This window comes from Chlorocebus sabaeus, chromosome 8 (assembly GCF_047675955.1).
Source record: "Chlorocebus sabaeus isolate Y175 chromosome 8, mChlSab1.0.hap1, whole genome shotgun sequence".
NCBI lineage: Eukaryota > Metazoa > Chordata > Mammalia > Primates > Cercopithecidae > Chlorocebus > Chlorocebus sabaeus.
The window spans coordinates 10,286,152-10,298,601 of record NC_132911.1 but is presented as its reverse complement, the minus strand read 5'-3'; the positions used below and the strand labels follow the sequence as shown (position 1 = coordinate 10,298,601).

Sequence of the window (12,450 nt, the reverse complement as noted above, 5' to 3'; positions counted from 1 at the left end):
TGAACCTGGGAGGCGGAGCTTGCAGTGAGCCGAGATCCCACCACTGCATCATTCCAGCCTGGGTGACAGAGTAAGACTCTGTCTTTAAAAAAAAAAAAAAAAAAAAAAAAAAATCATGGAAATAGCAAAATCAGAATTCATGATTATGCAAAGGGCTGGCTTCAAATTTGCAAAAGATGCAGTAGCCTTGACCTAGACTGATATCACAGGTACCAACATCACAGATGTCCCTGCCAAAAGCTTGGGGTGCTCCTACCAATTGGTGCTAATAGAGGAGGCAGAGGACAGATCAAGTCATGAGGATTCATTAGGGTTTTTTACATGTGTTTTCCTGTTATGTTATGTTTGGAAGGCTGAGCACTGGTGTGTCTGGAAGGAAAGAACAATGATGTTATCCTCAAGCAGAAAGTGGAGGCGCTGATGTGATTCTGCCTTACTGCTTTTGGGTGCCTTTACAAGAAACTCCTACAACTAGACTTTGTAGGTAAGTGCCTCTCTCTTTTCCTTCCTTCCTTCCTTCCTTCCTTCCTTCCTTCCTTCCTTCCTTCCTTCCTTCCTTCCTTCCTTCCTTCCTTCCTTCCTTCCTTCTTCTTTCTTTTCTTTTCTTTCTTTTTCTTTCTTTTACTTTTTTCTTTTTCTTTCTTTCTTCCTTTCTCTCTCTCTCTTTCTTTCTTTCTTCTTTTTCTTTCTTTCTCTCACTTTCTTTCTTCTCTTTCTTTCTTCTTCTTTTTTTTTTTTTTGGAGACAGGGTCTCATTCTTGTCTCCCAGGCTGGAGTGCAGTGGCATGAACACAGCTCACTGCAGCCTCCTCCGCTGGTGCTCCAGCGATCCTCCCACACGGAGCCTCCTGAGTAGCTGGGGCTGTAGCTGGGACTGTGCCCCATCACTCCGGTTAATTTTTTGATTTTTTTTTTTTTTTTTTGTAGAGATAGAGTCTTGCCACGTTGCCCAGGCTGGCCTCAAACTCCTGGGCTCAAGTGATCTTCCCTTCTTGGCCTCCCAAAATGCTGGGATTACAGTCATGAACCACCGTGCCCAGCCAACACCTCTTCTAAAATGTTAAATATCTCTGGGGAAGTTAAAAGACTTGTTGAAGTGACTCATATGTTAGTATGAAATGGTTTAACCTCACTGTCTTTCTCCTAATTCCTCTTGAACATTGAGAATAGAGATATATTCAAGGGGCTGGGGGAAGGAGAGGAGAAGGCACTAGAAGTTGATTATTACAGTTGTTGTTGTTGTTGTTGTTAGTTTTGTTTAGAGGGCATACCGCAGTGGGAAAGGCCTTGGTTGAGATGTGAATTGGAGTGGTGACAAGAGAGATTTGAATATGAGGATATTTAAAAGTTAAAGTGCTCTCAAAGGACGGTAGAAGGGTTCTAAAAAAGAGGGTTTTTTTTTTCCTCTTATTTTCCCAGAAATTCTCTCTGGGACTGGGCACAGTATGTGGGCTCTTTACTATGCTTGGACTATTTTGAAAATAAAACACAGCTGGGTGCGGTGGCTCATGCCCATAATTCCAGCACTGTGGGAGGCCAGGGCGGGTGGGTCACCTGAGGTTGGGAGTTCGAGACCATAGGCAGTCCTTTGGTAATATTTTTGGAATATTACCAATTCGCCTGGCCAACATGGTGAAACCCTGTCTCTACTAAAAATACAAAAAAATAGCCAGGCGTGGTGATGCATGCCTGTAATCCCAGCGCTTCAGGAGGCTGAGGCAGAAGAATCTCTTGAACCCGGGAGATGGAGGTTGCAGTGAGCCGAGATCAAGCCACTGCATTCCAGCCTGGGCGACAGAGCCAGACTCCATCTCAAAAACAAACAAACAAACAAAAAGGAAAGAAAAGAAAGAAAAGAAAAGAAAACTCCACACATCTGGACAAGCTAGGCAGGGGCTGAGGATAGAAGATGAACCAAAAACACTGTTAGCCCCCTCCTTTCCTAGGATGCCACTCTAGCTAGCCTTTGCCCAAGAGGCCTTCATGCCTAATTGTAGCTTTTCCACAGGAAAAGCAGGACAGCTGCTGCTAATTTAATTACATCCAATTTGGGTGGTATTTATTGAGCCTTCTGTGTAAGGCACCTTCTTAACAATGTCCCAGCCCTCTACCACAGTCACCACCCACCTCCCCCCTACGACAAATCTGACTATAGGATTTCCAGGCAGAGAAGAAAACCTCCCACCTCGGGCTTCATCTGTAGGGGCCGCAGTCCAAGCCAGCGGCTTGGACTTTGTGTTTTCTCTGCACTCGGTTCTGATGCCGACACTGCGCAGGTTGTTACAGGACTGCTAGAGATAAGTGTGAGGGCACGTGAAGGCATGGGACGCATTCTTTCCAAATGGGGGAAGGACAGGAAGCAGACAAAGAAGGGCCTCTGCTGTCCTTAGGATTCTCACTTGTATGTTTCTGTTTCCAGAGCATCAGTGATGGGAAGTGCTTGCTTTTGTCTATCATTGAACTCAAGGCACAAAAAAACCAAAGCAAAATAACACTTTTTAAAGGCTCTTGCCCCCAGTTGCATCAGCTCCATCGAGCAGGATTGTGCAGTGCAAGGCTGGAATGGTTTCCAGGGCCTCTGTGGGGGAGGAGGGGAGAGCTGCCCTCCTCATCTCTGAAAATAGTGCTTTTCCCAAATTGCTTTTTCAAGTTTCCCTCCTTGAAATGTGAAATGACATCCTCCAAGCACACTGTTCGAATCGATGGTGTTATGTATATGTGGTGGCTTTAACACAGTCTCAGAGGGACTTCTAGGGAGGTGGGGAGGAGAGCCCTGAGGCTGGGGCACCTTGCTTGCTTTTGATGCAAAACCACTCTCCAAAAATGGTTCCAGAGAAAGCAAGCCTTGGGATAGTGAAGAGAGTGGAGAAGCTTAGATTCTTTTTTAAATGGAAATTATTTATTTCCACTGCAAAGAAGACATTTCCCTCAAAAGGGGGAAAACGGCTTAAAGACACCTCCCCCAGCTCAGCCAGCACTGGGACACAAGCAAAATGCCTGACTGGCCGGTAAATCATCTTGGGAGGTGAGAGTTTGAATAGAGGGGAAAACGGAAAAGCAGAAGCCCAGCATAGTGTGAGCTGATTCCAGCAGAGACTGAAAGCAGCAAGGGGCCTGGGCTATGGGATACATAATTGGCTAACGAATAATACAGCCAAAATTGGATATTAACAGCAATTAATTTCTGTAGAGGCATTGGGGAAAAGAGCTGCAGAAAACCCCATTGGGCCTTAAGCCGAAGCAGTCTGAAATTAAACCAGTGTCTCAATTAAATGGGAATAAATATTGCCACATCAATCTGTGTAGAGTGGGAGGGGGCTGACAGAAGCCCCCTGTGCAGCTCAGGGCACCTTCCTGCACGACGGAAGGTCTCAGTGGCACAGCCTCAGTCGGGCACCACCCGGCCCATGACCTTGAGGCCAGGGCTCCGAAAGTTGTTTCGGTGCACGGCCTGTTGACCCAAAGGGACCTTGTATCACTCACTGCACGCTGATGGACCCAACAGATGAGGAAACGGAAGGAATCCAGTTCTTTTGAAAACAGAGACCGCGTCCTAATGGCAGCAGCGGTTGCATTTGCAAGGAGATTCATGAAGACAGAAAGAGCCTTCTGCGCCTTCCTTCCAACCGACTTCGAGCGGCTCGGTCCTCTACGGCGTGGGATCTGGAACTAACGCTGACTAAGGCCGACGGAGGAATATGTCTTTTTCCTTGCAGGTTGAAGATTTTTGTGGTGGTTTTGGCTTCTGTGGAGAGGGTTGCGGGGGAGGGGAAGGAGGGTGTTTGGGGATGGCGAGGACACGTCGCTGGGTCCTGAGGGAAAATGCCCGCTCCCTGGCAGGGTCACTGGGGCTATCCGGGAGAGGAGGCTGGAGGTATGGGCGGGGCGTCCTAATGGGGAGTTCAGGAGGATGCACTGAGACGGACTCAGCAAATAAAACTCCAAACCCCCAAGCGCTTTCGCGGCGGGGTCCTCTCCCAACCTGCGCCCTGTCTGTACCCCTTCCCAGGCTGCACCTGCCAGCTCCTCTTTCTTGCAAGTTCTGAAGCTTTCCGGGGTGCAGGGTGGGGTCCTTAAGGCCACAGGTACTGAAGTGGATCGGAGAGAGGCCCAGAGGAGGACGAGGGAAGCAGGACTGCGGGCGCCGGGCGCACAGGCTGACCGGCTGCACGGCCGTGAGGATGCGGCGTCTAGGCCCAGGCCTGCGGCTGGGGAGCGCTGCGGGTGGTCAGGGGAGGACGTGACCTCCCGCCCAGGCCTTCGGTCTGGCTCGGCCACCCTTGGAAGCTGAGGATGTACCCTCGCCTCGATTCGTCCCTCTTCCTGCCCCCGACTCCGTAATAATCTCTAACGTTGACCGTCGAGTGTCCATCTGGCGCTAGAGTGAAATCAATGTGCATGGAAAATGGAAAAATGACCTCTCCGGGGACAGTCCCTGGTGTTTGTGGCCCTGAGCTGGGGGCGCCCTGACCTCTTCGCCTCCCCCTCGACTTAGAACTTGGGCTTGGGGCTCATCCTAGAAAGAACCTGAGACTAACACGCGTCTACCCACACCTCGGATGGGTCCAAAGCTTTGGGAACTGCAGGAGGACTCGAGTCTCAGGAGTTTCAGGTCTGCATGATTCAGGAGAGAAAGAGAAAGAAAAAAAAAAAAAATCAAGACTGGGAAATGAGAGCAAAAAAGAAAAGGGAAACCAGCGCCTGCTCATCTTCTCCCTGCTCCATGGAGAAGTCTCTGGTGCATTCCAAGAGAAAGAGACGAGAATGCCTCGTGCGTGCTGGGAAGCGAGTCACTGAGAAGCCCTGGGCGCGGTCCAGGCCGGCAGGGGCCGAAATGGGGCCCACGCCTACAGTCGTGGAGTAGCAACTCGACGCAGAACCGCCCTGGGAACATCACACGAAGTTGCAATATGCACTTACAGCCAAAGTATTGCCTCCTGGACTCCAGGTCTCAGTATTTTGTGTGTGCTTAAGCAACAAATAGGTTGGATTTGAATTTCAAAAGAACCCTCCCAGTGTAATTTTGAGAGAGAAAGCTCTTAGTGATTCTGGAAGTTTGTTTTCTGGGCTTCCCGGCCCCTGACCCAGTCCCTCAGGTCTTGGTAGCGTTTCTATTTTAAGACAAAAGGGAGAAGGATAGGAAATAAAAAGATGAACCTATTGAGAGTTGCTGACACTTTTATTCTGACCTGGAACATTCCTTGCCCTCAATAAGGCCCGATTTTTTTTCTTTTCTTTTTCTTTTTCTTTTTCTTTTTCTTTTTTTTTTTTTGAGGCCATCTAAATTTGTTGCAGGAAGATCATTCCAGGCCTTCTACACAGCTCTATAAGGCAAAAAGCCGCACACATTGCCTCCCATAAATTCCGTTTGAAGTCCTTTTTTCTTATATGTCTACATTTGTGATGCAATTAAGTATTGAATACATTTTCTTTTTAAAAAGCTGAAATGAGATTGAGAAAGACTTGGCAAAACACCCAATGAAAGAATTGTAGATGGGATTTGGGGAAAAAAGTCTTTATTGGGTACCATCATTCTCATTATTGTTATTATTGACATCCTCGTCACTGTGAATCAGCCAGCCCAGCCTCCAACACACATACCACCAGCACAACTCCTCATGTTGACTCATGGGCCCTGAAACCACCCACAGAGTAGATGAGGGAAGGGAGGCTCCATCTGTCCCAGGGAGAATGCTTTGCAGCTGCCCCCAAAAGACTCCATTCTAAGGTTGGAATGGGAGGAGGGTATTATGTAAGTTCAAGAGGAGGAAAGAGAAAATGTTTTCCCTGTGGAAGCAGCATAGGTGGATGGACTTTTGGTGGCTAAATGCCTTCCTCTAAATGCTAGCATTGGATATGGTTATGTGGGAAAATGTATGTGTGCATATGGGCACACCCTTCCTCCAAATATCTCTGTGGCAAAAGCTCCTCAAACATTCACAAAAGCTGCCCCCCTCCCTTTGGTAACAGAAGTAACTTACAGGAGTTTACCTTTGCCTCTGTTAGAAGGTCAATCTCTTTTCCGCTTAAGCGGAGATCTGGGCTGCTTCTGGCAGGGGAAAGAAGAATATCACCAATTTTTCCTTTGATACATTTCTAAATCTGGAAGTATCTGCTAGAGTTACCTCAAGAATCATATAAGCTTGCATCACGTTGAGGACTGTGATGGCGGCGGTGCATATGAGCCCATCAGGGCCTTCTTCACATATTCAGTCAGCAAACTGCCTCAACCTCGTCCTACTTTTTCTTAACCATATAATTCCCCTTTCATTTAAGCCATAGACTGTAGCTAGAGGGGCTCAAATAGGTAATAAGAGAGAAGATGTTAAAGAGTTAACTGCCCTCAAAGGGGAGAAATATCCAGGTTTCTTGTAAAATTACTGGTGGCATCAATAGGCCCCAAATACAGAAGGGAAGGGCTGACCTTCACTTGGACATCTTATCTGAGCACAGAAGCGGCCTGGCAATGATACACAGGGCCAAGTGGTCCATTCGTCTCTTTGCCATTTTCGACCATTAAAGCCCTACATAAACATACATTTTGTAATGAGACCCACCCAGTGGACACAGGCAAATGCCCACACCCTTGCACACAGACCTAGTAGACCCAGAACACTCCCACACACATTAAAGCTTTCTGGAACAAGAGTTTACATAAGTAATGAAGTAAAAAATATGCCCCTCCCGTCATAGATTATCCACAGCAGAAACCTAGCAGGCGTCAGCCATGGTACCTGCGGTTTAAGCTCTCAGCTTAAAGCATCTGAAAGGGGCATTACGTGGGAAGGCATCCGGAGATTTTACCGGAGGGCACATCCGCGAAGGGTACAGCAACCTCTGAAGGAATTACTGGGAAGCAATGACCAAAAAGAGGCTCGTCAATGTGGACATTTGTGGGGCAAGGGTTTTAGTAATCAGAAGCTTAAACCATGCCTAAAAGAAGCATCCAGCAGCCTTCACAGTGAGCAGAGGGGGCAGAGCAAGGGGCTTTACACCCCAATAAGGCCCAGCACTGACTGCTTTCTTCTTCCCAAACCTGTCCAGAAAGGGCGAAGGGGACACCAGAACTCAGAAAGCTACTAGTTTCAGGGGAGGTATATTTTGAAGGCGATGGCAAATAGACAAGGCTTGTTAAGGCTCAGGGGTGAGAGAAGCTGCTTTCCCTTTCTGTCCTGCAGCCAAGCTTGCCTTCTGGGTCTCCAGAGGCAGCCCAGCACCTGCAGTCTGCAAGATGTGCACTGCAGCTTTCTCTCTGCGGGGGCAAGCAGGTTGTGCCACAATCTGCAGACCCAGAGAAGGTTCTGGAAGTATCTAGGTGGGGTGCTACACACTTAACCTCTGCCTGACTCTAAACACTGCCTTAGGAGGGCAAATGAGAGGTAAAAATTACACAAGGATTACACATAGTAGGTACTCAACAAATATTTGGGGGAACTGAGGCCAGGGAGGGACCCTGATCCAAAGCATCACTGAATACTAATTTATTTAGCAGGCTAGACTGAGGCTTTGGAGAGGAAAGGAGTCCTCAGTAAGCTTCAGTGGAGACTCTTAGGCCTTGATTACTGCATCAGGAATCAAATTAATCTCCTAAACATCCCTTATGGCCTTGGCCTTGCAAAGCCAGGCCTCTGCCATGCTCGGGGGAAGGGATGCAGCAGGCTTCCTGGGCAGAAGGATCCAGCTCTTGGCCTCCTTTCTCTGCTCCTCCCTCTACTGCGGGGACCTGCCCCTCCTCCATTTCCTCCACCTGGAAATTAATGAGCTTAGGTCTTGCCCCATGGGCTGCAGCTTGGTGGTTAATACAGAGCTGGAAACGGGATGAGATTGTGGCAGTGCAGTACGAGGGGGGTCTCTAGGACCAGCTGCTGCTCAGGGTCTAGTGATGGGAGGAAGGCCTGATTTGGGAAGCAGGTTCTTCAGGATGAGAAGCTTAACTCTTTCCATTCCCTGACAGCCTCTTTCAAAACAGTCTTTCCTCAGACCCCCACTTGCACACATTCTGTTTTTCCTTCTGTTCACATTTTTAAAGGAACACATGTCTCCCTTGGGTCCATGTAGGTTATTGTGCCTCTCCCTTCCTCTGCAGCTCCTGGATCTCTGCCTGAAACTGCAATAACAGCTACAGGGAGGGCGTGAGATGCTCCTTAGAGCCATGGCCAGGCTTTCAGCTCCGATGGAGCTTGTGAACCCGCTGGGAACTGGCTCCTTCTTGTCCACATAGCCTAGCGACTTCCTTAAGCTTGTCAGGTGCTCTCAGCTCTACAGCAAAGGGTGACAAACAGCTCCCCCTCTCCCTTCCAACCGCCTGCCCTCCTCCCCAAACCTCAAGCAGAACACAATATATCCGCAGTCCAGGCCCTGAGGCAGTCTGCCAGTCTCTGGATGCCAAATTATTATTTTTTTAAGGGCAAATCGAAAAACTCAGCTCAGAACAAAAACACAGTCACGGAGGAAAGTGTCGACCCACATACAATGAGTCCTGAGCCCAGAGAAAAATCTGCACACACAAGCACTCCGCAATGCGCTCCCAAGCGACCCCCTCCCCACGCACACCGCATCTGTGCTGCACAGATCTGCTTCTGTCACAGAACCAGCTTCTGTTTCTCTCCCTGAGTCTGTTTGCATCTCTAAGCCCCTGTCTGTCACAGGCTGCACACCTCCCCACCCCACGGGCTCCGGTGCGGGACAGGCAGCCGGAGGGAGCTCGAGACCCCTCCCCTCGCGCCCGCAGCCGCTGCGCTGAGGTCTGCGGAGGGCGCCTGGTTCGGTCGGTCGCTCCTTCCTTGGCGGGCCCTTGCCGACCCACGGTGCTCAGCCAGCCCCATTCTTGGCATTCACCGCGTGCCTTAATTGTATGGACATTTAAATCAAGGTCCGCTGTGAACACGGAGAGAGAGGCCTTTCTCCTGAGGAAGGAAAGGAGGAAGGAAGGAAGGAAGGAAGGAAGGAAGGAAGGAAGGAAGGAAGGAAGGAAGGAAGGAAGGAAAGGTGAAAGAAAGGAAGGAGGGTGGGTAGAAGATGGAATAAGAAAACCAGGAAAAAGAAATAAAAAGCGGCGCGTGTGCGTGCGCACTGACAGCGGGGAGAGGGATGGGGGTGGGGAGTGCCGGAGGAAGGGACCACAGCATCCTCCCCGCCGCAGCTCCCCCAATCACACAGACAATGAGATAACAGCGACGTCTTCCAAAGGCTCTTTGTTCTCCCCCATCCTTTCGCATCCAGGCTTTTTCCTGCAAAGCGGAGGGGGTGGAGGGATGGGGGTGTGGGTGGAAGTGGGAGACGGAGGGGTGCCTCCCCCGTGTTAATTACCCCGGCTCCCCTCGCCCCTTTCCCCGCGCCTCGCCTCCCCTGCAGCTCCAGACAATGAAAAAACAACATCGACCCCACCTCGCCCCAGCGCAGCAAACCCACCCACCCATGTCGCCCCCTGCTTTGCTCAGGAAACTGAAGGGGGCAAGGACGCGGAAGAAGAGGGCAAGGGACAAGGAGAGCAGCAGGGGCTCGGCAGCGGCAGCCGGGGCAGGGCGCGCGGCCGCCGCCTCTTTACCTCCATCGCTGAGTGCAGGCGCAGCCGGGCCGGGCGTGCCGCAGGGGCGAGCTGCCTCGGTCCGGGGCCGGGACCTGGGGATTCAGCCTTCCGGAACTCGCCTGCTGCAGTCCTCTCGTTTAGGTCCCAAGTGGTGGAGGGGGGAAAAGGAAGAGAGAGAGAGAAAGAGAAAGAGAGAGAGAGAGAGAGGAAGAAGAAGAAGAAAAAAAAAAAGAAAAAAAAACATAAGAGCGAGGCCCATCTGGCCCCTCATCAGCTTTGTCAAGTCTTGCATACGCTAAAATGCTAATGACCTAGATAGCTCATGCAAAATGCAGCAGGGAGGGCGGGAGCGAGGGAGGTGGGAGGGAGGAAGAGAGAGGAGTGCAGGGGGGAGCGAGGGAGGAGAGGCGGAGGGAGGGAGAGAGGGAGAGAGCACCCCTACACTCTCCCCACCCCACCTCCAACTGTCAACGGGCTTTACCAGGTAAAGGGTGGACGTAGATTTAAAAGGTCACTCGTGTATAATGCGGCTGGATCCCTGGGTCAAAAAAAGGGGGCGAGACAGAGGATGAGAGTCCCGAAAGCCAAAAGGACAATAAGACATTATTTTAACTCCCCCCCCCCACCATGCCCTCCTCCACCTCTTCACACTGTTTACACACAAATCCTGTCGCCGCCTCATGCATGTGCACGGACATGTCAATTTCTCATCAATTTCTCAGCGCTCCTATCCACAGACACCCGAATTCTCATTCCCAGCAAACTCATCCTGTGGACCCGAGGCAGGAGAAGACCCCTACTCCTCCTCAGTGCTCCTCGGGCTGGCCCATCCCTACTCAACTCCACCTCCACCCTCTACTCCCTTAGCCCTCCAGGCAGCAGCGGGCTCCTTCTCTTTTCTAAGCCTTGAGTCCCCTATCCCCTTCCCAATCCCCGCATCTTGAGAAGGCAAGGCAGAGTAGCAGGAAAGCCAAGTCAAGTGCACCCTGGTCTCCCATAATTCAGCTACCCCTCCCAGAATAAAAGAGACCCCAACAACCCCGATCCCTCTCCTACGTCGACACTGTGAAAGCAAGCAACAAGGACAAATAAAATTCAATCCCGAATACCCTCAGCGGTCCGCACGCCGGGCGGACGCCCTTCCGCAGCGGCCACGCGTGTTCCGGGTTCAGCGCGCCTGCTCGTCCCTTCTCGCCGAGCCCAAGGTGCTTTGTGCGGCCACACAAGGTCTTCGGCTTTTTGTTCTCCTTTTTAAGAGACTGGCCGCAGTCCCCAGCGATTCAGCCAGCCCAACCAAAAGCAGAGGATCTACTGAAATGAAAGGGATCGAGATAATATACAGGCAGATGAATGAGGGGGTGATGCCGGAGGTGCGGGAAGCATCCTGGGAGCGGCCGCCCGGGCCAAGCCCGAACTGCTTGCTGCCTTCGCTGGGGAAGGCGCAGGAGGCAAGCCGGCGCTGGTGGTCGCTCCACCTGGCAGGAGGAAATGATAACCATGATAAGGAACGTGATGATGATGATGATGATGATGATGATGAGCATGATTTAAAAAAAAATAAGTCTTCCTCTTGGTGAACCAGAGCGTAAGTGCCGGAGGGACTGCACTGCTGGCGGCTGCGGACTGGGGAAGGAGAGAGGCGCAGGAGGCAAAGGTTGCGGAGGCAGCACCCTCGGATGAATAATAACACCGCGCCGCGCAAGTTGCGGAGCCGCCTGGAAATCCAGCCCTTCGCGTGAACTCGCGTCGAGCGCGGATTGCAGGGGATGAGGAAGAAGGGGGAGGGGTGGGGAGGGTGGAGGAGGGAGGGGGAGGGGTAGAGGGGAAGGCAGAGAGGGACAGAGAGAATTGGGAGCCTTTTAATTTATCCTTACCAAGCCCTAATCTCGTGCGCCGTCCTCTTTGGGTGAGGTCGAGCTCCTTTTTAAAAATTATTATTCCTTTAACGGATTATTCAGGTAAAGGAAGCCACATCTGCTGACTGTTCCGAAAACAAGAGGATTAGGAGCCCGTCCACAGATCCAGGCCCGCAGACCCCCACCCCCTCTGCACCAGCACACGTCATTCTCACTGCCCCCGGGTACCTCCCTCTCCTTCGTGCTCGGGGAGAGCTGTGCCAAGGAAAATGCGGATTTGGGGAAAGTGAGAAGTGGGAGAGCTCGGAAGAGCGGGAAAGCCAAGGCCGGAGGTGGCGATTCGCACCCCCACACTCACACGCGCTTCCGTTTATCTGTTTCTATCCCGGGAGAAGGGGGCGCCTGCCCGAGCCCACGCGCGCCGCCGCATCTGCAGTGGTTGGCGCCCCACGCTCCCTGAACGCCCCCCAGGCGGCACCAGTCCGGGGCAGAGTCCGCTCGGCGGCCGCGGGCGTCAAATCGACACCTGACTCCACAGCCCCCTTCCCTCTCCTCTTCTCCTTCCTCCTCCCCGGGTATCCGGGCACCGCCGTGAGTCCACTCCCGGTCTCCACGGCTTAGGCAGACGGAGTGGGGGACTCAGAGGACCCGTGCACCCTCTGCTCTCTGCTCCTCGGCCCTGGCGGGAGGCGCGGGGCTGGGGTTTCCGCGGGCCGCAGCGCGGGCTAGGGCTGCCCGGGGCTGCGGCGGATGCGGTTGACATCACTGCGGAGAGCGCGCGGCTGCCGGGCCGCTGCGGAGACCTGAGCGCCGGTGCAGCCTCCCCCACCCCTCCCGGGCGGGCGTCTAGGCAGGACAGCGGCGGGGGCGGGGAGAGGAGTGGGGGGGAGGGGGACGATCGCCCCATCCCCCGCCCCCCCGCAGTCAAGGTGAATGTGAAGGAGAGCAGGCGCGCGTGCCCGCGCCTGGGAGGCGCGCGCGCCCCGCCCCTCCCGGAGCCCTCCCGCGCGCCCGGGCCAGATGGACTCCCGAGATTAGAGGCGCGGAAGTGCACTCCACGACAGG

General features: G+C 52.4%; 1 long non-coding RNA gene across 2 annotated transcripts; it reads right to left on the bottom strand.

Annotated features, from left to right (window-relative positions):
• Nucleotides 1-5,499: 5,499 nt before the first annotated feature.
• On the bottom strand, nucleotides 5,500-11,267 carry LOC140712176 (uncharacterized). 2 transcript variants are annotated; one of them, XR_012093646.1, is made up of 3 exons: nucleotides 10,639-11,267; nucleotides 10,011-10,067; nucleotides 5,500-9,661 (listed from the first exon to the last, which is right to left on the bottom strand). It is a non-coding gene; the product is annotated as an uncharacterized lncRNA (long non-coding RNA). The 2 variants fall into 2 exon arrangements; XR_012093645.1 differs by having other exon boundaries at nucleotides 5,500-10,067.
• Between the last annotated feature and the right edge of the window lie 1,183 nt (nucleotides 11,268-12,450).